Source organism: Martes martes, assembly GCF_963455335.1.
Source record: "Martes martes genome assembly, chromosome: 4".
Taxonomy (NCBI): Eukaryota; Metazoa; Chordata; class Mammalia; order Carnivora; family Mustelidae; genus Martes; species Martes martes.
In genome coordinates, this window is record NC_137891.1 from 114536436 (window position 1) to 114560890 (window position 24455).

General features: G+C 42.6%; 1 protein-coding gene across 2 annotated transcripts in view; it reads left to right on the forward strand.

The window, feature by feature from the left end:
- Positions 1-5982: 5982 nt before the first annotated feature.
- The window catches only part of TGFBR3 (transforming growth factor beta receptor 3), a 195393-nt gene continuing 176920 nt past the window's right edge, over positions 5983-24455 (forward strand). For both annotated transcript variants that reach the window (XM_080800856.1, XM_080800857.1), the window contains exon 1: positions 5983-6308. The gene's annotated coding sequence lies outside the window, so the exon portion shown is untranslated. The remainder of the gene's footprint in view (positions 6309-24455) is intronic.

Here is a 24455-nt window from a genome sequence, read left to right on the forward strand (position 1 = left end):
GGGTCCTGGGATCGAGTCCTGCATCGGCTCTCTGCTCAGTGGGGAGCCTGCTTCCTCTTCTCTGTCTGCCTCTCTGCCTACTTGTGATCTCTGTCTGTCAAATAAATAAATAAAATCTTTAAAAAAAATACCAGGGATTTTACTGTTAATTTGTCATAAATTTCAGATAGCAAACTGGAGATTGAGAAAGGGAGAGAGATTGAATGAAGTTAGGGGATGTTGAGTGCCATATGATGCTAAGAATCTGGGTAAAAAGCAATGACCTAGAAGCCTTGGATTTCTTCCTTTTTTTTTTTTTTAAGATTTACTTATTTATTTTAGAGAGAGAGAGCATGAGCGGGGTGAGGGGCTGGCGGCGGGGGGATAGGTGTAGAGGGAGAGGGAGAGAGAATCTCCAGCAGACCCCCTGCTGAGGGCAGAGCCGTTATGAGGCTGAACGTGAGCCCCAATGTGGGGCCTGATCCTATGACCCCAAGATCATGACCTGAGCCAAAACCAAGAGGTGTTTGCTCAATCAACTGAGCCACCCAGAGGCCCCAGAAACCTTGGATTTCTTATGGAGACTGGTGGAAACAGGACGGTAAGGCCCCTATAATCTTTTACAAGAAAGTGAAGAATCCATCCTTTTTTTTTTTTTTTTTTTTTTGAGAGAGAGAGAGAAAAAAAACAGGGAGGAGGGTCAGAGAGAGAGGGAGAAGCAGACTCTCTGCTGAGCAGGGAGCCCCATGTGGGGCTTAACCCCAGAACCCTGAGATCATGACTGGAGCTGAAGGCAGACTTTTAACTGACTGAGCCACCCAGGTCCAGAAGAGTCCATTCTTATTCTAGCTTCTTTCTTAGGACCAGTCTCTGAGGCACTCTTGCTTTATAGTCTTAGCATTCCTTTGTCATTGTTCAGAATGTTCTTTCCATTGTCTGCATCCACTGAATCCTCAGCTTACTTCTTGCCTTGCTCTGATCATCTCAATTTTCCTAGCACTCACAGCCACATTTGATAGTTAACATGTGATATATTTTTTTCTTAGTTATCTTTTTATTATAGCTCCTGTCACCTCTATATGCATCTTTTACCACTTAATTTGGCTTAGCAAATTTCAATGAATATTGGTTGGCTTTTGGAACATAAAAGAAACTAACGTCTTCCAGAAAGCAGCATAAATTGTAAGAGTAAGCTGGGGAAACTTTAAAGGAAATTTTAATTAAAAATTTTATAGCGCATTTCTCAAATGTTAACAATGTAAGGACTCATTTTAAAGAAAAAATTCGCAGAGACCTCTGGGAATAAGTTCCCCACTTTGAAAAACACTGACAAGAAACTAAAGTCATTATCAGTAAAACAAAAATGCAAAATAAAAACAAACTTCTTATTGAACTCATTACTGAAATCAAAAGAATGTGTCTGCAGGACCCAATTGGGAAACTCTCCTGCTTAGATTATGTATTAAAAGAACAGTGAGTGACCTAAAGAAATATTATAACAGGTAATTTTGTAATGAATACATGGAAATCTCCATTTTCAAAATATGTTTGGAAATGAATTTTATAAGGCCAAACTTAAAACAAGGTCTTGGGCAGAGTAAGAGCTCAGTAATAACAACAGTAATAACAGACGGTCAATAACAATAGCAATAATAATTTTAAAATTGGAGCATTTGAAAAATTGGGGGTATTTTTAGTAGAGTTTCTTGTATTTGTTAAACTGAAGGCGATGAGATTTGTAATATTCACAGATAATAATATATGTCCTGGGTACTCCTTGTCTTTTTTTGGCGTCCCACATAAAATAACATATCCTAGTTCGTCTTTTTTTTTTTCTTCTCCAGACCAAAACAAAAGTTCTCTGCAGGGCGGCTATGGGGGTGGGGGCCAGAGTGAAGTCTGAGAGGGGGCAGCAGGCACTCTGCCACATCCCCTACAGAGCTAAGACCACAGCAATTGGGGGTTTTTGCTGTTACTTTGAAATGGTGTGAGGCTTCCTGCTTTGTCAGGAGCCCTACCGAGGGGGAAATTGAAGGTGCATTGTGGAAGCCTCCATTGGAGGTTCCTGCACCAGCACAGGAAATGACAAGTTTGCAGGAACTCTGTGGTTACTATAAGGGAATTTGCTTTGGATTTTTATTTCTAAATTCTCTGAGGCATCCCCCAGGCCTGAATCAGGTGTCTGTTTTGGGCTCTGCTCTGCATACAGATTCAATTGACAGTACTTTTTTCTCATTAATTTGAAATGGGCCAGCCGCAAATTTCATCAGCGAGAACCAAATTCTAACCTTGGGTATAGATATAGAAAATGTGGCTTTAGATTATGGCCTTAGATTATGTTGATACGGAAAACACCTTCGGGTATGAATTGGAATCTTTATAGGCGATTTTTAGAAAAAAAGGTAGTAAAGCTGTCTGTAGTAATAGGTCAACCAAGCGGAAAGTAGGAGCACACATTGTAGTTTGTAGACCAGTGTCCTGTCACAACACTTACAGAACATATGGTTCGTGTTCTGTCACACATTCTTAAGAATACTTACGCAATTGCCTCCAAGATGTTGGCTGTTTCAGACAACCTTTAGAGTTAGGGTCCCTTCTTCCCTCTTCACTGGGTGAAAGTAATCTGTTTTTAATGTGGTGGTAGTGGGTAATATTTCTCCTACGCTAACTTTTGTTTTTATCTTTTGAAACTTTTAAAGAATTGAGCTTAAAGAAATAAGACTCTCTATGCATGGAAGGGGGCTCTCTTTCACCTGCTGCAGCCCAAAGTGCATGTTCAGAGCAGACTCAGGGACCAGGGACCTGGCTCTGCCACTTGCTGGTCATGTGACTTTGGACAAGTTACTTAAACTCTCTGTGCATATCTTCTCATCTGTGAAATGAGGATACTAGGGCTATTATAAGGATTTAGTAAGTTAGAATTTGCCATGTGCAAAGCATATGCCAAGCATGAGGATCTTATAAAAAAGAAAAACCAAATGATTTTCTAACGATTTTCAGAAATTTGAGGTGTTTGCTTCTATAAGGAACATAAACAGGTTAGTATGAATTTGTTCAGTTGTCTGCTAATCAACAGTATATGGAGATAAGTCACTAAATATATGGGTCCTCTTAAAATGAGTGGTTCTGCACCTGTAGGTGGGGTGGTTCAGTAAATTAGTGTGATTCTGGCTGTCATACATTTTTATCCAAGTGTGATAAAGTGCACCTCTTTATTTCAGGCCTCTGCTTATAATTCTTTCTGAAAATGTTCAGAACAAATGACCAAGATACCACATTGAATCAAAGCAATTTTGTATATTATGGTGACAAATACTATAACTTGGTTGCAGTCCTGATTTGTAACCAATGAAAGGAGTGGATTCATTCCCCCCAAATCAGTTAATATTGTCATTAATAAAAGGTAGGGGAATCTTTTTTTAAGAACTTTGCCGGGGAACCAAAAATGTAAGTTTATTTTAAAGTTTTGCTCAATGCTTTAGGTTTCTGGATTTATGAAAATAATATCACATTATTAGTGTAAAGGCTTAAAGAGAAAATACCTCTAGACATTGACAATTTTGTAACTACCTATGTGATTTCTTGTGTTTTTCCATATCATCTATTTAAACTGCTGAACTAATTAAATAGCCTTGATTTTAAAGATGTTTTGCCAAAAAACCCCCAAAAAACAAAACAAACAAACCAAAAAACAGTGTGCACGCGCGCACACACACACACACACACACACACACACACCTGAACCAGCCCCAAATCCCTCAAACCTTTCATTTTGTCAGTATGTAAAGCTTTTAGGGGCAGTATGCTCTGGGAGTTGAAGACTTGGGCTCAGAACTAGATAGATGTAGGTTTGAATCCTGGACCTCCCACTTATTAGCTGAGCTATCGTGACAAGTTATAAAGCCTCAGTATATATGTAGGTTTGTACCTGGGCCTCGGTTTGTATATAGCCTTATAGATCTATCAGGAGTAAATATATTCATGTGTGTAGAATGTTTTGGACTCTGCTTGGCACAGAGCAATAGTTCAATAGATGTTGATAGTTACATTATTGAGAATCTGGCTCCATTGTGAACAGTCACTTCACTCTCTGAAGACAAGACACTCCTAAGAATTAAATTACTTAGGACTTGGTTTTTCTCTCTCTTCTTCTACCATGCCATTTTATTGAGAAAGCCTTTGGGGTGCCTGGCTGACTCAGTCAGTAGAGTATGTGACTCTTGATCTCAAAGTTGTGCAGAGTTAGAGTAGAATTTACTTAAAAAATAAACAAGCAGGGGCGCCTGGGTGGCTCAGTGGGTTAAAGCCTCTGCCTTCGGCTCAGGTCATGATCCCAGGGTCCTGGGATGAGACCTGCATCAGGCTCCCTGCTCAGCTGGGAGCCTGCTTCTCCCTCTGCTTGTGCTCTCTCTCCCTCTCTCTCTGACAAATAAGTGAATGAAATCTAAAAAAAAAAAAAAAAAAAAAAAAGAAGGAAAGAAAGGAAGAAGGAAAGAAATTAGAAAACTGTAACATGATTGATACATTTAAATGTAGGATTAGATATTCACACCCAATTCAAGTGTTCATATCTGCACTTGAAACAAAAACATGACAACACGAAGCATGAATACTATGTAATTTGAGTCTGTGGGAAATCTAAGGCCTTAAATCTGGATAGACTATATCAAAGCTGAGGCTAACTTCACCAGGCTGTTTTTACCTTAAGGGTTTTATGACTATGTATATCTCCAAGGCCTACTTCAACCCTCTCAAACAGTAGGTGCTCAATAAATATTGGTAAGGAAGGAATGGTTTATGGAGGAGGTTTAAAGTAAGCCAGGTAATCAAAGATGATTTGACCTTTATGAAAGTATCTCCTGGATTCCCTATGTATAGGTACAAGAGAAAGAGGGTTGGAAATACTTCTTCTTTCGAAGTGGAGAAATCGAGTAACTTTCCAAATAATAATATAAGCAATAGTACAAGAAACTTCTCTGTTCCATTTCAGTATATTAAAGGCCTGGGACCAGAAGACTTTAAAGCTGGGAGAGGTCTCCTGGGCCAAGATCCTCGTTCTGCAGAGGAGAAAACAGCCTTGGAAAGTTTTAAGTAATTTGTCCAAGTGGAAGTCCAGTCTCAGAAACTTCTCGAACGTGTCTTGTCTTTTAACAGGAAAACGAAGTGTAAGCAGGAGTATAAAACCCAGCAGGTGTAAGCAGGGGTTCTGCTTACTGCAATCGTCCCTCTTGCAGTACACAATTCACAGGTGCAGGTAGGGACGCAGAAGTTGCACCTTCGTTTCCGTCGTGCCCATGTTAGGATAGGTGGCAAAGCTGACCTAACTCCTTTGTATTCATTTATTTAGCGACCCGGGAGAAGAGCTGGGTAAGGCGCTCTCCACTGTTAGAGGAGGAGGCAAGACCCTACTGGCACTCCGCATCAGAGCGCATCTTGAGATAACAAGCAGGATTAGAGGTGGGAAAGACAAACAGGAACAGAATGAATGTGTGTGTGTGTGTGTGTGTGTGTGTGTGTGTGTGTGTGTGTGGTGGCGGGCTTTGCTAAGCAGTGGGCAAGAGGGTGTGATCAGTTTACTGGTAGATTTAGAATTTTTATTATCAAGACTGAAGTAAACCAAATAAAAACCCAAGGCCTCCGGAGACCTGGAAAGTTTGAAGGACGTAGTTTGAGGGAGCGGATCCCTGCCTCTGGCGGCCGCGTCCCCCTACCTCCATCCACCGCCCTCAGGACTGAGACACCCACTCGCCGCCCCACCTCGGGCGCGCAGCAGCCCGCGCGTTCCTGGTGCTCCTTCCCTCCCTCCCTCCTCAGCCCGAGGGGAAACGCTGGCTCCAGCAGCGCTCGGGACTCATCCATCAGCCGGAGAGGAAAAGGGGGAGGAGAGAGGAGGCGGGCGGCGGGAGGAGGAGTCTCCGGGCCGCGCGGAGCCCTCGGTGGGGCGGCGGCGGAGGAGCGCCCTTCCCCCCGCGCGCTGATTGCTGTGGCGTCCTGCCCGTCCCCGCCCGCGCGTGTGTGTGAGGCAGAGCGAGTGCGCTGGGTCGGCCCGATGGGGGTAATCGAGGGTTTCGGGGACGCAGAGCGGCGCTTTCCTCTCCCCAGTGAGTGAGGGAGGGACGTCGGCGGCTCTCGTGCCCGGTCGCTTTCCCTGGGCGATTCCCGGAGCGCCCTGCAGGAGGTGAAAGTCCCGGCGGGTCCGGATGGCGTAGTTGTGCCGCGGCGCAGCAGCTGCCGAAGCTCGCGGCCGCCGAGCGCTGGGCGGGGAAACTTTCCTCTCCTCTCTTCCAACTTGCGGCGGGTGGATCTCCGCCTGATACGCCGCCTCCGAGGTACGTGCGGGCCCGGCCCCGCGGCGCTGCAGCCCGCGCCAGGTCGCCCCTGGCCGCGCCACAAGCCCTGCGCCCGTTCCGGCCGCGGGCTCTGCAGGCTGCGCGGTGCTTGTCGGCGCTGCGCGAGGATCCGTGCCTGTTCGCGGCCGGGGTCGCACCGGCCGCCCGGACCCCCGGGCTCGGGAGGGCGGCGTTGGTCCGGCAGTGTTTACGCTCGGAAGAGCCGGGACCCGTGGCCCGCGGTGCGTGGGGAGCGGCCGTCCTGGGTCGGGTGGACAGCGCTCGCGGCGATGCGCTGTCCTGGGGAAAGACTCCTGTCCTCGCTCTTCCTCTCCGCGGTTTCTTCCGACCCCCGCCGGGCGCGGACCACTTCCACTTGGGCGCGTGACAGCGTGGTGGGAGAGGTTTGTTGTGGGTTTGCACTCATTTGCCGTTGCGTAGGCTGCGTCCTGGGACTAGCGCACCGACGTGAGCGGCGCTCCCCGCAGCAGGCGCCCTCCCGGTGTGGTGCGGGCGGCGCGGAGAGCAGCGCTGCAGCCCGGAGCCCCGCATAGAACGCTCCCCCTGCTAACAGATTAGCCCATTACCCAGTTCATTTTGAAGGGTTCTCTTAGCATGTTCATTTGATTAGAACAAACTGGAAGTCTTTGGGCTGTTGCTTGAAGAATCTGCTTGCAGACTTGTTATTAGGGCATTTGCCCACTTTGCAGAATCACGTAGTGTAGTTACCCGGCATTGTCAAGCGTGGATTACCTTGGCACAGTGGAACCTAATGGATTTAGTGCGTTCTAAAAGAGCTGAGAGAAGAAAATCGCTCATTTCCTTAGCTGGGAAATGGGGATAATAATGGGTCTCACAAAGTCACTCTGAGGATTCAGTGATTTAATATATGTAAAGTACTAGCTCCCAGCAAGTGTTAGAACTGCTTGTCCTGAGCTCAGAGGTGATGGGAAACGAGCAAAGAGGGTAGCAGTGACAGCCTGCGATGGGGGAACCATGGGTTTTCTGAACATCTCCCTTAGAAGAAAAGTGAGCGGTTTGGGTGGAAAGAAGTCTCTATAAGGAACGAAGCACGGGTCAAGACTTTTTAATTATCCTGAAATGGTACTGTAAGGCGCAGTTACTTCACTGTGAAATCAGCTATTTCTCTTGAATAATGATAACTGAAGTTCATTGAGCCCAAACTGTGTGTCACTCTCCTGTATGCCTCTCGGGCCACTTAAACTTCACACCCGCTCTGTGGTTAAAACACTATCAGCCCGGGGCGCCTGGGTGGCTCAGTGGGTTAAAGCCTCTGCCTTCAGCTCAGGTCGTGATCTCAGAGTCCTGGGATCTAGCCCCACATCAGGCTCTCTGCTCCGCAGGGAGCCTGCTTCCTCCTCTCTCTATGCCTGCCTCTCTGCCTACTTATGATCTCTGTCTGTCAAATAAATAAATAAAATCTTTAAAAAAAAAAAAACACTATCAGCCCCATTTCTGAGATGAGACTGTAGAGGTTAGTTACTTGCTCCAGCTAACCCATTATTTTCTGTTCTGACTCCAGAGCTAGTTGAGTCACCGAGTGCAGCAAGTGCAGTCAGGTTTGTGTGTGGTGAGCGCGGGCGTCTTCCCACGTTCAGCTTTCCATTTCAGTTGGACATATCCCTTGAAACAGGAAAAAGGTATCTGTGATTAATTTAGGTGATGTGCTTACTGGGGTGCCGCATTGCAGCTCCAAAACTGGATCCAAGTAATTAAAAACAGAACCCTGATTAGTATTAATATGAATCTTTATTCTTAATTTCTTTTATTCTCTACACATTGTCAGAGTTACTTGGCTTCCTTAGGAAACAGCTTGGGGTTGGCACAGGAGGCAGGGAAATAATTCTTACCCCCTTAAGGGCTATTAAAATAAAATGGATTTCATGCCATTGTGTCAGTTAAAGGATGTTGCTCTGTTTCTTGGTGTTCTCTGCTTTTGGCTTTAATTCGGCATTGTTTAGTGTTTCAAGCTTCAGCATATTTTCAGCCCTTCAGTTTGTCTTTGTCATTTGTCAACTTTAATTTTTCCTGTTTTGATGGAATCGGACCATTACATGGCAGCTTTGCTTAACAACTGTTGATCCAGCTCATGTTTTTAAATATAAAAATCTCCAACTTACTTTTGAACCCCAGCACTTCAAAGGCAACCCCTGGGGAATTCATTGTTATTTTGAGTATTAGCCAATAGGGGGAGTATAACACACCGTTGATGTCTATTAGGCACTTAAACCAGTTTTTAGGGTGTTAAATATACATTTCAGAAATGGAAAATGTTGTGGCTTTATCTAGCAAAATCACCAAGTTGCTTTCTGAGTTTACAGTGGAAAGCTGCGTTTAATTTCAACTGATTACAATAAGAATGACCTTGAGGACCAGGCCTATATGTTGGACATATGTCAAGAACTCTGGTGGCTGGACAGACATTAAATACACTTGCACGTGGTGTTTGCCATTTGTTTTCCCTAAGAAGTGTCTGTAAGATGATATTGTGCACTTTGAATACTATTTCAAGTTATCTAGGAGAACTGGGAGTCCGAAGAGGTCCATTGTGAATCTTTTAATGATCCTCATTTGTCTTCTGTAGAAAATTGGATGTAGTGAATTTGTTCTCAGGGAGGTTGGTGCACTTAGAATCCTGTCATCATTTTTGATCAACATCTTCCACGTGCAGTAACAGTCCTGAATAACAGCAATTCTAGGCATTCTCCAGAGGCTTATATTTTAGTAGACAGTAATAGTTCAGAAGTATCCTGTTTGTCTAGTAGAGGTGTGATGTGTCCGTAGACACTCATTCTTATAAATATAATATAAATATTTTAAAGAATTAACATGCTTGGAAATACAGTAAAACTAAGTTTTATTTATTTATTTATTTTTAAAGATTTTATTTATTTGACAAAGAAAACGGGTGCACACGCACAAGCGGGGGGGGGGGAGAGGCAGGGAGAGGGAGAAGCATGTTTCTGGCTGATCAGGGAGCCTGATGTGGGGCTGGATCCCAAGACCCTGGGATCATGACCTGAGCCAAAGGCAGACTCTTAACTGAGCCACTCAGGTATCCCTAAAACTGAGTTTTGAAAAAGGTTTTCAGTCTTTGCCTACAGTTTTGTAGGCCGGTTTCCTTTCTTGTTTCTTGTGTATCAGGTAGTTTTGACTTTATTTCATTTAGCAAGCTGAGGTCATGTGGATCCTTTTAAAAAATAACTTTGAAAAAGAAATAAAAAATAACTTTCAAATTGAGTCCCTTCTTTATAAATCTCAGCATTGCAATAATTCCTTGAGGGTAGCATCTTATTTATGATTTAACTTAGTCTTCCATGCTCTGATGTACTGCGCTCTTCAGCAACATTTTTCAGCCCCCTACCCGTAATAGGCTTCTGGTTCCTGGTCTTGGAGTTTGGCAAATTAGCTGTCCTCTTTCAAGCCTCTTAAAGCTGGGGGCCAAGATGCCTTAAGGCTTCCTAAGGCTTTGTCTTGGAAAGCCTTTATAGATTGACAGAGTGGATTTCCTTAAAAGAAGGTATTGTCCTATTCTTTTTAAGTCTCAAAGGAATTAATCTTTCCCTTTTGCATGCAAACTGAGTTGCTTCTTGTAAAAGTCAGGTGACTTTGCTGAAGGGCAGAATCTGGACCTAAACGGCCTAGGAATTCAAATGTCCTCTTGAGTTTGGCACTGCGAAGGTGGTCATCACTGACTTCTTTAGGACCTAAGTGACCACTGATTTCCTGGGATGATAAATCTGGAAAGTCCTGACTTTACATTTCAGACTAACAGAACAGTTAGAATTTAGAGGATGACTGGTAAGTATTGATATTGCTGTAATATTTTTTCTGGGTGAATTTGCTGTCGTCTTTTTGAATTACCTCTGTTCTGGATAACCCATCTTGAAAATATTTTTTTCCCTTGATTGCTGTTGGGCAAAAACTTGTTATAATTGCCAGTTTCATTAATTAATAAGGACAGTTATCCCCCTTTTCTTCTTTAATTGCTCTTAACAGCTGTTTGAAAATGATTTTATCACTTTTGTACATTGGAGCATTTTCCTGGTGATTTTTAACTTCTGAAATTTTGAAACTTAATATTAAGTACCTTTTGAAATTTGCATAACTCAAGTAAATGCTTTTAGGGGTCTTTACCTTGTAAGTAATCTTGTATCACCTCTAGAAATATGGACAGTTTGGAATGTAAATGAGCAAATCCAGGTATTATGAAAAGGTAGCCTTCCACAAATAACAGTTAGCCTTTAACTGTTTCAGTAAGAGCTTTTGTGTCTTTTGCACCAAGATCCGTGGCAGTAATTTCTCTGGTTCCACATCTTCAGAGTTAACACTTGGAATGACAGCATTGTCTCTTTGTAGCATTTCATAAAATATAAGCTATTGCTAATTTGGTTAGTTTCCAGTCAAGCTGAAATAAATCAACACAGCTTAGAAGGACTTTATAAAAAAATGATCTAGGTCCATTTCCTGGGCTCTGTCCATTTCTAGATTTCTTGTTTTGTATCTTTTGAAATAAAACATTTGTTTGTTAACCGACATTGAACCTTATTTTCTCTGTTTGCAAAGCCCTTGCTTAAGATTTAGCACAGATTTCTGAATATTTTTCCTTCTCTCAGAGGGAGAGTAATGATTTTTATCTCTCAACCAAGATGTGTGCCAATATTTAGTTTTTGAAACAACATTTGTAAACATTCTCTTGAGGCCACTCTGATTTGGGCCTTGTGCATTTTTTATTCTTTGGTTTTCTAGGCCAACCTTCAGGACTTTGTAAGAGGATAGCTAAGGGCATACTTATGAGGCATGATATCTTTTAAAATTGAGATTATTACTGAAGGTCTGAAATAAGAGCCCTAGAGTCATGCCCTTAGGTCATCCTGATATCTCCTGCTTAAACGTAATCATAGGGAAAAAAGGATTAAAACTGATGTTGGTGCTGAAATCTTCAAGTCTGGCAAGAGGACTCTGAATTAGAGTGGAGTGTAGTAAAGTTCATTTTTAGGATTTAATGTTAAATTGTTGCCATAGTAATAATTTAGAATTAAATCTAAAATGTTATCTCTTATCTTTACTTTATGAAAAAGGATGGTAATACAGAAGCATATACTCTCCCTATCTCTTGGACTCTGGGCTCCAAGGGAAAGGGGGTCAGAATGGGGTGCTGTTTGTAGAGAAGGGAGCGTCTGCTTGTTTGTCCTTCCAAGTACATAATTCATTTCCTTGGTACATGCTGAAGGTCAGGATTTTGTGTGAAATTGCAGATGGAACATTTGTAAAAACACATTTAAGTTAATTAGTCCTTCAGAAAATGATCTTTAGAAAACAGTTTTATAGACACTAGTCCTTGGGCTTTCCTGTTGATTGGATTGCCCTGGGAGAAGGTCTGCAACTTTATAGGTCTGATGACTAACCACCACTGATGGGTAAGAACACCAAGGACTAGGTGGATGGTCTAGCAGAACTTTGGATTTCTTTTTTTAATTCTTATTTACTCTTTTATTAACGGGAAGTTGATGAATGCTTAATTCAGTTTGTTACGTGAAAAGATTTCCTTTTGGGAGTATAATTCTGTTAGCATTTTTAGTGATTTATGTGTTTTGACAGTGTGAAATTGTTCATTGGATGCAAAAATACGCTTCTGTCTATTTGCAAATTTCATTTCATGATTAACTGTATGATGATTGCTGGAGCAGAATGTGGCTTTTTTTTTTTTTTAATAATTGGAAGGTTATTTTAAGTGAAATTCATAGATTCCAATCTCAAAGCCCTGTGTCTTCTGTGTGGCACTGCCTGTGTTGTTATGAGTGATCTTTTTCTATTTTTCCTTTAGAACAAAACATACTCAAACACAAAACTCTCTTCTGAGTGTCCATAAAGAATAAATGTCTCATTTTGTTGTATTAGACTGTGCAGTTGGCTGGCGAATTAACTTCAGCTTTGAGGGAAAGCACCATTGACTCATTACATACATTTTGCATTATTACATTGTAAGGTGTTCCCTATGTGTGTGGGAGAAGTTTCTGATCTTCTAAATGGGCTTCTTTACTATTGCTGGTCTCTTTCTGTCAAAACCTTTCTGAGTAGACATTCCTTAGTTTTCTTATTCTTTTGTCTTTATAGAGATTGTTACCTGTTGTGTATTCATCAAATACCACAGGAATCATGAAAAAATTACTTAGGATAACAACCAACTTTGTGAATATCCACCAGTCTTTTCTTTTGTATCTGTCATATTCATCCATTGTAATTGTTCCCCAACCATTGGATGCATCGTGTTTTGGAGCCGGGGGAAGGATGACCTACTTGATACTTTTCACTTTTTTTTTTCCCTCTTGGAGTTGTGCCTTTCTCAGTTTGTGGTGTCTTTATTTCATTATTAGAGTTTTGCTTTCTAAGATATTCAAGATTTTAATTTCATTCAGTGTGTGGGCTAATAAAGTTTCATGTAGAATCAGTCCTACTAAATTCTTCAAAATAGTTCCAGAAAGCATCCCATTTAGGTACCTTGTTGGGTGTAGGGCTTTTGGTAATGTTCAGATGGGAGATAACTCAGAGCAGGATTCTGTTTAGCTTAACCGGGTGGAAAAGGGAGGGAAGCATCTAATTCATTAGGACAAAATGAACTTTTGTATAATAATGAGGGATTTAAGTGTTTTCTTTGGAATTAAGATATATTTTAAGTAGGTATATAGGTACAAGGTTTGCAAAAGAAACTTTGCTAAGGCTGAGGTTCTGTAGTTGGCAACTCCTGTAACCCCAAAGATCCTGTTCTCTGAAGCCAGGAAAAAGCAGTCTGTTTCCAATTATATATCACAAAAATAGGGAAATTAAGCCAAGGAAAATGATCATTTGGGGGTTGGGTTGCTTTTTTGTAGAGGGTAAAGGAGAAAGGACTGTAGATGCACATTAAAAAAGAAATCTCTCAAATTTTTCTCAAGTGTTCTTTATCAGAAATTAAGAATAAATTTGGGATTAAAAACTTCTCCTTCAGATCCTTTTTGTTTCTCAGAATAGTCAGGCAGATTGTGCTGACACTGGCTGGTGTTTTTGGGAGAGGCTTTTCCAGTCCGAATGGCGTCAGGTCATGGACGCCAGCATCATACCAGGTAGTCAGTGCAGTGGGGTTTTTGCTAACACTTTTTACCAGGCTCGAATGCTGCTGAGCATTACTCTGCTGGTGAAGAAAGGCTAAGGATGTTGGGGTGAGAGGCCTGATTGGAATTTGGGTGATGTGTGGGTGCAGGTAGTGTCCTCAGTCCTTGTCAGAAGCACCTAGGCTTTCTGAATGCCTGTGGCTAGTTTCAGGATTAGTGGTCCTACGATACCCAGGTGTTAACTAAGAAATCTCCTTTGCGCTACCAGAAGATCACCCCCAGCAGATCTTAGTTCCTGTTTCTCACACCTCACACCTCCACAGAGTATTGAATAAAACTTTCCTAATGGTACAGAATCTTTGGTAACAAGGCAGTCTGTTGGGGCTCGTGGTGTTTGGTTCTTGGCTCATTTCTTCTCACCTCCTGCTGAAGTCCTCAGCCGGCTGCAGGCAGGCTCCCACACCCACCATACGAAGGCGTACCAAGGTGCTAGAAAAGGTGCAAGGTGCAAAATTCGTGCTTGCTTTCAGTCAGCATCTCTCCACTGTCCTCTCTCAGGGACCTTTGCTGCTTAACTCTTTCCCCGAGTTTTATCATCTTAGTTTCCCTAGAGCTGCTGCTTCTGGTTTTCCCCTTTCCTTCCCCATCTCTCTTCAGGTTTCTTTTCCAGTGCTTGACCCCTACGTGTTGGCATTCTCCAAGGTTCTCCCTTTTCCCTTTCCCTTCTCTTCTCAGTTTACATTTTGTCGTTCATATTTCCATGCCTCAATGGCCACATTTCTGCCAGTAACTTCCAGTTTTATATTTCATACGCTTGTTTCCAGCAGCTACCTGGTGGTTCTGTAGGTCTTTCTGTTTAAACCAAGTCCCAGACCCAACACACTATTTCTCTGTGGTCCCCAGTCTCAATCCTTCATTTCCTCTGTCAGTAAATGGCACCAGTTACCAAGCGAGGAGCCTCAGGCACACTAAACTGCCTTCTGCTTACTTCTCTGAGCTGAATAAGACCAGTCACACGCGGCTTACCTTTTTTTTTTTTTTTAATTTTTTTTTAAATTGATTTGACAGAGAGAGAGAGAGATCACAGGTAGGCAGAGAGAGAGAGGAGGAAGCAGGCTCCCCGCTGAGCAGAGAGCCCGATGTGGGGGCTCGGTCCCAGGACCCTGAGATCATGACCTGAGCCGAAGGCAGAGGCTTAACCCACTGAGCCACCCAGGCGCCCGCCACTTACCTTTTTAGCAGATCTCAGCAGACCTTTTCTTCTTCATTCCCAAATGATCATCTCATCTGCACTATTGCGCAGGTCCTTCAGTTAGTTTTCCTGGCTTCGACATCTCTGTTTCCAACAATTCATCCATTTCGGTTGGTACCTTTTAAAACACAAATCTGTGTTTTCATTTCTTACATTTAAAAAATCACTGCTGTTCCATCATCCTTGGCACAAGATGTCCACTTACTAACAATGTAGCCTCAGCCTACTTTTTCAGGCCATTTCTCTTTCCACTTCTTCCTGAACCTTACTATGCTCCTACCAGAGTCCTTATGGTTTCCAGAGCATGCCACGTGCTCTCATGCTCCAAAGCCTTTGAACTTGTCTCTCCTTTAGCCTCCCCTCCCTTCCCTTCTCTGGTGGTCTCTTGCTTACTCATCCCGGCTTTCTCTCTCTGCTGTCAGTGTGGTGAAGCTACACATGGCTCCTCTGGCAGGTGGGTTAGTTGTTTCTTCCCTTAATTTCTCTCACAGGACTTCTGCTACCTCCCGAGAACTTTTTTTCTTTCTCTGCCAGATTGTGGACTTCCTAGAGCAGGATCGAGTCTCATCATCTCTGTACCTTGAAAGTGTGACGTGGGCTTGGCATATAACGTATATTGTCAGATTGAATTCTTCATCTCAGTTCCACTTCAGCTAAAGGTTTGGGGAGAGATGAGGCTTACAGTGAATATAAACTGTAACTATATAGAAAAAGCAAAGGAAATAAACTCAGAATCATAGAGTTTAGGGTTGGAGTGGCTGTTAGAAATAATCCCAAGTACCTCTGAAGATGAGAACAGCCAGGTACCTGGGTCACACAGCTGGGGAATAGTTCTTCCTTTCTTATTTCTCTGCAGTATATTCCACCCAATAGCCAGAATGGCTCTGACAAAGCTGAAGTCAGATCCTGTCATTCCTCTGCTTAAAATACTCTAATGTTCTGTCTTTCTCAATGTAAAAGCCAGAATCCTTACAATAATCTGTGAAGCTGCAGACAACCAGCCATGACTCCCTTGGCGATTACCTCTTCGATCTCACTGTTGTGCTCTCTGGCCTACTCTCTGTGCTCCAGCATCCTGGCCTGTTTGCTGTTCCCTGAGCGTGCCAGACATGCTATCTCAGGACCTTTGCATGTGCTGTTTCCTTTGCTTGGAATGTTTTTCTCTTAGATAGCTACAGTTCACTTCCTGTAGGTCCTTACCCCAAACAAAGAAATAAACCAAACCAAGGACCCCCAAAATTTCCTTTCCTTCTTCTCTGTTTTTTTTTTTTTTTTCTTAGCATTTATCTCTATCTCCTATACAATTACATATATTTATAATTTGTCTCCTCTGACTCGAAGGTAAGCTCCATGAGGGGGCAGGGCTTTTTATGTTTTTTTTTTTTTTTTTTTCCGTGTTGAATCCCTGTACTTGGAACAGTGCTGGTATGGAGCAGGCACTTGATAAATACTTGTTAGATGAATAAATGAATGAGACGATCTCATGGATTTCTTACAGCCCCAGTTAAATGTATACTTAAGGCATTACAAAGGGAAAACTATCAGGTCTGTCTAGAAGGAGGAGAATCTGATGTTTAAAAAGCCTCATTCAAGACCTGTCATACTAGAACATTGACCTCTTTTTAATTGACTGAAAACAGCAACCGTGGGCTCTCCCCAGCCTTACAAGTGGTTTGGGAAGATTCCCAGTTTACCTCTCACAGGCTTGGGCTTGCCGTGGTTTGTCTCTGCCTGTGATTTGCCCTTTAACCCATGGGTTGCACAGATGAAAAGTAAACATAGCATTAAAGAAAAGAGCAGGGGGAGAGGGTATAGGGCAGAGGAGCGCAGTTTCCCTGTGGCCCTGACATCTTCCTTTGGCTCTGGGCCCATCCACAGGGCCACTCACCGTACCTTCCTGATTGCTTCAGGGCTGTGCTCTAAGGAACAGTCTGGAGACTGCCAGGCCAGATAACTCCTGAATTTTGCTTTGATGTTCTAATTTCTTTGAAAAGAAACACTAAATTTAATCCAAAAAGACAACGGAGAAAGGGGTTTTTTTTTTTTTTTTAATTAAATTATGTCCTAATTCTGAAGAGAAGTTTTAACCCTTCTCAAGATGGGGTCACATTTGAAATTACCAGCAGCTTCTGTCAGTGATGCTAGTGAGGAGTCGAGACTGGTGAGATCTGTTTTATGAAACCAATGACTTAAATCCAAGGGACAGTGAGTTACAGTTCTGAAGAAGCATCTGGTTTTTGGAGATAGGGGTTATGTTGAATGAAGAGCATAATTTGTAATAGTGTAACGGGGATGTTAGAATGATTTGCCTCCTGTTCTTTTTGTGATAACATCAGTGTGGTTCCCACAGAGTCCTCCTCATCAGAACAGGAAGTCCAGCTAAGGAAGTCAAAGGCTTAGGAGGAAGTTATTGGCCATGTACAAAACTAACAGCATAACTTAACCCTCAGATTCAAAACTATCAAACTGAAAATAAATTGTCTTGAACGGAGATGTTATCAATGATCTAGTTAAAAATCATAGCCACCATTTCCTGAAACCTAAGAACATACTAGGTATTAAGTTCTTTATGTGTTATTAATTTACTTAATTCTAGTAACAACCCCATTAGGGAAATAGAATCATTATTTCTACCTTATAGCTGAGACTTGGAGGTATTTACTAAGCTCTCCACAGCTACACTGGTAGGAAGAGACAGGGATTTGAGGAAGAGGCAGGGATTTGAACCCAGATTGGCTGGGGGGTGGTCCCCACACTTTCCGCTGTACTGTGCTGGATGTAGTCTGCTCTGCGAACACACAAAGCGTGTACTCCCAGCAGGGCCTTTACACTTGCTCTCCCCTCTGTCTGGGATGCATTTCTTTCATAGCTGTCTCTCACCCCTCTGCTCAAATGCCACCTCATCTGTAAGGCGCTCTGATAGGGTTCTGGTAACCAGTTCCACTGTGTGTGCAGTGGGCGGGGTGGTAGAGCTCCTGTTTGTAGTGTCAAGAGAATCAGGCAGACCTGGGCTCAAACGCTGTACCAGGACTTACTAGCTGGTGACCCTTAGGTGGTTGAGACTCTTGAAGCCTCACTTTTCTCACTATAGAGTGAAGAATCTTATTGGGCAGTTGACAGGATGAAACGAGAAATTGTGAAAAACACAATAGGTGCTCAGTAGGTGGTAGCTGAGAAATTTTGTGGGGTTGGAAGAGGAGCATGTTAGCTCTAATAGGAAGGGGAATGTGGAATAAAAACATGAACAACCACAGAGTAATTACAAAGCAGCATGTGGACAAGTCTTGGCTGTGCTACTAACTAGCTGTGTAAGGGTGGGCCGATCACTAAGTCTTTCTAATTTCTGGTTTGCTAATCTGTGAAATTAGAGGGCTGGAGTGGATGTTATCTATTTCTAACGTTCTGGGTCAGCTCTGGGTAGAAGATAACATGGAACAAATTATACACAAAATGTTAAGGAGACTGTTCACAGGTGGGTGGGATTAATCGGAATGGTTTTTAGAATGAGGTGAGGGGAATGAGTAGAGTTCATGGAGTTTAAGGAATAGAATAAAAATGGCAGTTTAAAAAAAAAAAAGATTATTTATTTATTTATTTGAGAGTTAGAGAGAAAGACCACAGGAGAGGCAGACGGAGGGGAAACAACAGGCTCCCCGCTGAGCAGGGAGCCCAATGTGGAGCTTGATCCCAGGACCCTGAGATCAAGACTTGAGCCGAAGGGAGACACTTAACCGACTGTGCCACCCAGGTGACCCCAAAATGCCAGTTTTGATAAGATGGGCACATCTGACAAAATTCAGGTTCTGTGTGTGCCTTCACTGCTCAGAAGATAATGATTTAAATATTTTTTGTTTATATAAGCTATGTATTAAAAATAGGTACTGTAGTATTAGTGTTTTATTTACACTTATGTTGTCAAATTGAATGTTTTCTTTGGAGAATACTTTCCCATTTTGTGAAGTCATTTGTACTAGCAATCACATGATCATGTATTTCAAATTTCCACAAGTGTATTTGAAGTCTCATTTTATAGGAGGGATTCAGGATTAGTTGTTAGTCCGTATAATGACAATTATACATAAGGTATAGAACACAATTATGTTCTTGTTTAATCTCTTCATATTGGAGATGAAGAAGTTAAAGCCCAGAATGGAGTGACTTGTCTGGACTTGTAAAACACGTTGATGCCAGAACTCCTGTCTTACTTGTTCCTTTGAAGCTGCCTGAGGCATAAGTTCTTTCTGAGACACAGCTCTTGTTTGTTGGTTTATCACTTATTATTGAGGAACGTTTTGATAATCCACCATCCTTCCGTACTTTTAACTGTAATGTACGCAGTCATGTTTTATACTTGCTACCCACTGTGGTACCATCACTGGATGGCTGCTATATGCCCAATAGGTAGACTATTACTACTACCAGCTAGACCGAGATCCTTCTCTGTAGACTGAACAGATACAGGGAAGCCATACCTGGAAGGAAATAATCACATAAACATTTACCTGCAGAGTTGACTTGCACTACATTGCAGGTGTCCGAGTTTTACTTCCTCTGAGGGAATCCTAGGAGGCTTCCTTAAAGAAGTAGTGCTCGTCCACGGAGTTGAGACCTGAAGATCTTGGTAAGCGGCCGTGTCAGGGAGACTATGGAAGGTCACTGAGTTCCAACACAGTTGGAACACTCTTCTGGAAGCAAGGGCGTGGCCCTTTTGTGGGGCAGAATTCAGGCAGGTGTGTCTGGAGCATGTAAGGTCAGACTAAGGAGACAACATCCAGCAGTCATGGGAAGGGTTCTGGTTTTTATCCTTGACAGCAGTGGGTGACCATTGAAGGGTTTTAATTCTTTTTTTTTCTTTTTAAGATTTTTTTTTTTTAATTTATTTGACAGACAGAGATCACAAGCAGGCAGAGAGGCAGGCAGAGAGAGAGGGGGGCAGCAGGCTCCCCTGCTGAGCAGAGAGCCCGATGTGGGGCTCGATCCCAGGACCCTGGGATCATGACCTGAGCCGAAGGCAGAGGCTTAACCCACTCAGCCACCCATGCGCCCCGAAGGGTTTTAATTCTTAATGTTCCATATGCCTAAGCTGCTGAGCCCTCTCTTTACCAAATAATATCAGTGAAATAATTGAAATGTTATCTATTGAGGGATTACCCCCATTTAAGAGATATAATATTATCCTGGAAGTCAGTGAGAGGAAGAAGAAAATGAGCTTAATTGCAGTTAGCAGAATAGAATAGTCTATTGCTGAAGTGTTTATTCTGAATTCATATTATTTGCAGAATCCCTGTGAATATAAATAATCATGTGACTAAAATATTTAAGTAAATTACTGTATATTGTACAAAATAGTCTAATGGGGGTCTGATAGATGTAGCTTCCCCAGAGTTTTTTAATGGCTTAGTGCTTGCTTGCCTACTGCCTAAAGGATGATGGCTCGTGTCCTGAGGATATTCAGATGTGCTGACTTTTGCTGGAATAATTGCAGCTTCATGATTTAATCAGCCCTTGTGGTGATAGCTGATTCCTCACTCCAGGCAACTTGGTTGGCGGCGGTGCCAGGCTGAGTTCCTAAGCCTTCGGCTAAACCCCTGAAGCTAATTTGGGCATCATAAGGTAGAGTCTAGGAAGGCCATGCAGCCAGATCCCTGTAACTTACACCAGAGTTGTTCAGACAGTAGCTTTACCACACTTTGAGAACAGTTTTGCAATATTATGACTATCTTTAGGGCTCCAATCTTGTATTGGGTTTGGAGTCATTGTTTTTTGGTAATGTAGGTATTTTTTTTTTAAATTCTAGACCATGAAGTCTAATTCCCAAATGAATACAAATTTGATATAAACTGTATTATTTTGCTACTAGTAGTTTGCTTGGTATTTTGAAAGTCTAGGGGTATTTTATTTTATTTTATTATTATTATTTATTAAAGATTTTATTTATTTATTTGACAGACAGAGATCACAGGCAGAGAGAGGAGGAAGCAGGCCCCCCGCTGAGCAGAGAGCCGGACGTGGGGCTTGATCCCAGGACCCCGGGACCATGACCTGAGCCGAAGGCGGAGGCCTTAACCCACTGAGCCACCCAGGCGCCCCGAAAGTCTAGGGGTATTTTAACTGGGAAAAAACCTCAATGACTATTTTTGTTTTTTAAATGCACTGTGTGGGCCTGGTGTTGTTTTAGGTACCATGCCCATATTCTAGATCACATATTATAATCAGAATGTCATTAACATCTTACAGATAAGGGGATGGCAGAGGCTGTCCGACCTAACACGTCTGGTTAGGCCCAGTTTAGAATCCCCAGGTACCGTTCTGTATTAATTTTAGCTTAAAATTATAAGCAACAGAAATCTTTGAATGCAGAAATATTAAATGTGAAAAGGTGGTTCTTGGAATATTGCAAGGATGGGTGAAAAATCCTAGTTAGTGAACTTGAATAAAACGTGGTCTTTCGCAACAATGTGGAATGTTTCTGTGCCCACCCTCTCCTTTCTGCCATATTTTGCTTGGGCAGTGAGATCTGTTGTGCTTGGGATAGACAAGAGGGGCTTTTAAGGACTAGATTGAAGGTCAGCCCCAAGGGAACTAAAGATGCTGGGGTCAGCCAGCCACAGATGTGCTGGTCACACTCTCAATCAAGAGTGAGGGTGGGGCACCTGGGTGGCTCAGTGGGTTGAGCCGCTGCCTTCGGCTCAGGTCATGATCTCAGGGTCCTGGGATCGGGTCCCGCATTGGGCTCTCTGCTCAACGGGGAGCCTGCTTCCCTCTCCCTCTCTCTCTGCCTGCCTCTCTGTCTACTTGTGATCTCTCTCTGTCAAATAAATAAATTAAAAAAAAAAAAAAAAGAGTGAGGGTGGGCCAGGCCCTGGAGGTGCCGGGGAGAGTAGAGTCCAGCTTTTTGGCACATCTTGTAAGCTCTCTGCCTCCCTTGCCATTGAGTCTTCTTGTGGAATTCCTTCCCATATGTAAGGTAGTTCAAAAGTAATTCTTTTATTCCCTGCCACCGACAACCACAGATTGTTGGGATTTTAAATTAATCTTAGGCCTCAGGATCATTCTCTTTGATAGAGATAGTCAGCTGACAAATAGTGATAGCTTATCTGCTGTTACGTATATAATTTCATTTGATTCTTGGAGTGACCCTGTGATGTAAGTAGGGTTAGTTTCATCTTAAAAATGAAGAAATGGGGTTGAGGGGCCTGGGTGGCTTAGTCAGTTAAGTGTCTGACTCATGATCTCAGGGTCCTGGGATCCAGTCCTATGGTGGGGCTCTCTGCTCAGCAGGGAGCTTGCTTCTCTCCCTGCCCCTACCCCCTACTCATGTGTGTACTTGTGCACATGCTGTCTCAGATAAATAAATAAAATCTTAAAAAGAAAAAAACACAACTGGGCCTGCATTCCGATCTAAGCCTCTTTCCTTGTTTGATCTGGTATGAGCCTTTTAAAAATTTTTTTAAATTTTTAAAAATATTTTATTTATTTGACAGACAGAAATCACAAGTAGGCAGAGAGGCAGGCAGAGAGAGAGGGGGAGGCAGGCTCCCTGCCGAGCAGAGAGCCTGATGCGGGGCTTAATCCCAGGACCCCGGGATCATGACCTGAGTTGAAGGCAGAGGCTTTAACCCACTGAGCCACTCAGGTGCTTCGAGCCTTTTTTTTAAATTAAAGATTTTATTTGTAAATAATCTTCACACCCAACATGGGTCTCCAACTTACAACCCCAGGATCAAGAGTCACAAGCTCTATCAGATGAGCCAGCCAGGTGCCTCTCTGTTTTAAGTGCCTTGATGGATCTTCCATGCCCTATGGGCTCCCTTCAGTCTGTTCTCCATAGGGTACTCAAGGAAATCTTAGTTTATTTTTAATTTTTATTTTTTCCAATTATATTGAGATTAATTGACACAAAGCATTGTGTAAGTTTAAGGTGTAAAACGTAAAGATGTGTGTGTATATATACATATATATGTGTATATATATATACATATATATGTATATATATACGTGTGTATGTGTGTGTATATATGTGTAAATAATCACCACAATAAGTTTACTTAACGTCCATCACCACATTTAGTTACAAATTTCTTTCCCTGTAATGAGAACTTTTTTTTTTTTTTTTTAAAGATTTATTTATTTATTTATTTGTCAGAGAGAGAGAGAGAGAGAGAGGAGCGAGAGTGAGCACAAGCAGACAGAGTGGCAGGCAGAGGGAGAAGCAGGCTCCCTGCCAAGCAAGGAGCCCGATGTGGGACTCGATCCCAGGATGCTGGGATCATGACCTGAGCCGAAGGCAGCTGCTTAACCAACTGAGCCACCCAGGCGTCCCTGTAATGAGAACTTTTAAGATTTACTCTCAGCAACTTTCAGATACACCATACAGTATTGTTTTTTTTTTTTTTTTTTTTAAAGATTTTATTTATTTATTTGACAGAGAGAGACCACAAGTAGGCAGAGAGGCAGGCAGAGAAAGTGAGAGGGAAGCAGGCTCCCCGCTGAGCAGAGAGCCCGATGTGGGACTCGATCCCAGGACCCTGAGATCATGACCTGAGCCGAAGGCAGCGGCTTAACCCACTGAGCCACCCAGGCGCCCCAACCATACAGTATTGTTAACATGTGGTCATCATGTTGTATATTATATCCCCAGGACTTAGTTTATTATGTAACTGATGTTTGTACCTTTTGATCACCTTCTCCCACTTCCCCTACCCCCCTTACCTCTGGTAACCACCAGTCTGTTCTCTGTTTCTTTTCTTTTCTTAAGTTGACTCCACACCCAGCGTGGAGCCCAATGTGGGTCTTGAACTCACGACCCTGAGATTAAGACCTGAGCTGAGATCAAGAGTCAGATGTTTAACTGACTGAGCCACCTGGGTGCCCTTGCCCCATTTCTATGAGTTTGGCTTTTTAGATTCTACATACAAATGAGCTCATATACTATCTGTCTTTCTGTGTTTGACTTATTTCACTTAACATAAGGTCCATGAGGTCCATCCATGTTGTTACAAATGCAGGATTTCCTCTGTGTGTGTGTGGCTGAGTAGCATTCCATTGTGTATATATACTGTATTTCCTTTATCCATTTATCTTTTGATGGACATTTAGTTTATTTTCAGGTCTTGGCTGGAACATAGGGGTGCAGATATCTCTTCAGCATAGTGATTTTATTTCCTTTGGCTATATACCCAGAAGTGGAGTTGCTAGAGCATATGGTAGTTGTATTTTTAATTTTTTGAGGAATCTCCGTACTGTTTTCCATAGGGCTTGTACTGGGAAAAAAATTTTTTTTTAAAAAGTACAGTCTATGTCCAACATGGGGCTTAAACTCATGATCCTAAGATCAAGAGTTGCAGCTCTGCCAAATGAGCCAGCCCAGTGCCCCTGTCCTGGGGAAATCTTAACCCAGTAGATCCCACCACCTCCCTGCTTAAACCCTTTCTTGAACTTTATTCCTCTCCTTTTCCTTTCAGGTTTACAGCCTTGCTCCCTCCAGCATCAGGGAATTGTAATGGTTCTTCTACCTGTAATGTCATCCCTCACCCTTTTAAACCTCTACTTATCCTTAAGGTTGTGGGTACTTTTCCTCTAGAGCTCTTCTTATAGCGTCTAATTACAAATTTGTGAGTATTGGTCAATTTATCCCACCAGACTTTAAGGCCATGAGGACAAAGAACCTATTTCTTTGCTTGGCCATTATCTTCCCATTGCCTGGCATAGAGTAAACAATAACTAAAGACTTACTAAAGGGGGAAATGAAGCTCAGGAAATTAAATATCTTGCCTAATGTAA